Here is a 2,572-nt window from a genome sequence, read left to right as displayed (position 1 = left end):
TGAAAATAAATGTTTATTCAATTCAATGATCTTGTATTCCTAGATGATATGGGCCTTCAAAAATGCCCCAATATTTATCATTTCCTTGCTCCAACACTTATTCTAAGCCTGAACTCTATGTCTGAGAGACAGGTGTCAACTACCAAGACCTACTCCAAAGAGATTGCCTTGTTTGAAAATGTTTTTCCTCTTCTTTTTATTTTTAACAAATTGAAAAAATATCAATTAAAAGAATTTTGAAAAATGCTTAATCAAAAATCTTGAAAAATATTACCCCTTTCTAGGTTTCACAATTGAGACAAATCAAAACAAGAGTTTAATGAATATCAAACAAGTCAACTAATCTTTAATAATTCAAAAAAATTATAGCCCATTGGTATGTGTCAAAATTATTGACAAATAAAAGGTGTAGGTTGATTCTGAAAAGGTGAGGTCTCTCAAGTTGACCTTTTTATTACAACATATATGTCTCTTTAGGTGTCCACTGACTTGAAGAAGTGGTTGTTATGCTCATCTTTTAGAGATACTTATTGGTTCCCAACTCTTAGGAACGCCTTTGGGATGTGCGCTACTTCATCAAGAGTTTTGTAAGACGATCTCTTATGTCATCATTGCACAATTTAATATTCGAGCCATGTTTTCAGGTTTTCAAATCAAATCCTCCTTTGGCTTCAAGATGTTATTCAAAATTTTACGTCTTAAATCCCCTTTATTATTTTTCCTATCATGCATTAAAGATTTAGAAACTAATTTTTTCAAATAAAAATTAATCTTGAGAAGCGTAATGAAATCTGAAGATACTCTCTTTAACTTAGAAATCCATGTATGATTAGAATGGACTTTTCAGGGACATAACATAGGCCCGGGCTCACGATTACGAAAGAAAGGGATAAATAGGCCCAAACAAGTGTTTAAAGGTAATTGAACCAAGGTTCAATTTGTTCAGATGCCTTCAATCTTGCCTTGCTTGGCTTGGATCTTCTTGCTACCTGTGTTTTTTTATCTTCTCTCTTTTTTTCTGGATCCCTCTAGACTACCCATTTTTGGGTTTTCACCCAAAAGTTCATCTTCATTTTGTTATATCTTCAGCGTTTCTCATTCTTCTTGTTGAATCTGAATCCTTGAAACGATTGCACCTAATCAACCTTGTGGCTTGAGGCTCAATGAGTCACTCATCTTGATTTATTTTTTTCTCGCTTTTTCCTTTTTTTTTTCTTTTTTTTTCTTTTCTATATTTTTTCTTTTTCTTTTTCTATATTTTCCCTTTCCTTTTTCTATCTTTTCTATTTTTCATTTTTTTCTTCTATATCCTCTTTATCTCTATATTTTTATGAATTTATTGGATGAGCATAGGACTCCAATTGCTTTGAGCAACTTCTTTTCTTCTTTGTTTCTTATATTTGGAACTTCTTTCGTTGTTCTCGACTGGATTTGATCTCTGAACACTTTGCATTTGATCTACCATGTGGTTCCTTGTTATTCCTCTTTATTTTAAAGATACTTGCCCCTGTAACAAAACTGGATTAACGATCTTTACTCCTGCAAGAAGATATTCTTCACCTTACCCCCCAATGTGGAAGGTGATCCTTGGTTCGGGTTGAATCCGAAGAAAAATAATTCAGGTCAAATGGGGATAACAAGGGATATATTTTTCTCATTTTGTGAAGGAATAAATGAAATAATGTCGTTCATCATTTCATATACAGAAGTCCTTGTAAAAATAGGTATCCCATGGGGGTGAATATTAAGGATTAACTTTTATTTACATGAAAACAATGTAATTAATACATGATATAATTATTTAAATCACTCCCTTTATTTTTTTCTTCTTCTTGCTTCGAGTTTGCCCCAATTACTCAAGCTTCTCTTCAACAAATTGATCTATGATTCCCCATCTTGTCTCTTCTTGCATGATGATTCACATATAAATGAATGTTTTATATTTTGAGGCCTTTTAGTTTCAATAGTATAAAGAAAAATGATGGTTTTGTATCTGAAAAGAAAAAAAATGTGACTTTGAAGTCATGTATAAGGAGGAAGGTAGTGTTATAAACAGATCGACTCTACCTGAGAAGGTAAAAGTGTAACATCCCAATCTATGAGTTAGTGATTAAATTGTAAAATTGTAGAACTTGGTGACTAAAGTAGAAGAATGGAATAGTTCAATGATTCATTTGATAATATTACCTGAAAAAGGAAAGTAATTATTAGATGAAGTGAAGGGAAAAAGGGTTTTTTGTAAGGGAAATAATTAAATTAAAGAAAGGTTATATATTAACCACGTGGAAGGGAAGATAAATCTACAAGCTTCCAGAGTTCTCCTTCTATTCTTATTCCTTCATGCGTGGGAACCCAAAACAAAGGTGAGTTTCTGGTTAGTTAGTTTCTTGTTAAATTTAAGATTGGTTTATGATTATTAGATGATAACTAAGCTTAAGGAAAACTTAAGTTATCTTAAAATCAAAAGATGATTGAATTAGAAGAGATTAAAGATTGTGAGTTTTTGAATGAAATCTTGGAATAAAGTTCATACCTAGAATTCGAAGTTAAATTTGACTTGTCATCAATCTAG

Source organism: Hibiscus syriacus, unplaced genomic scaffold, assembly GCF_006381635.1.
Source record: "Hibiscus syriacus cultivar Baekdansim isolate YM2019G1 unplaced genomic scaffold, ASM638163v2 tig00001340_pilon, whole genome shotgun sequence".
In the NCBI taxonomy this organism is placed as follows: Eukaryota; Viridiplantae; Streptophyta; class Magnoliopsida; order Malvales; family Malvaceae; genus Hibiscus; species Hibiscus syriacus.
The sequence above is the reverse complement of the archived record's forward strand: the minus strand, read 5'-3'. Positions refer to the sequence as shown.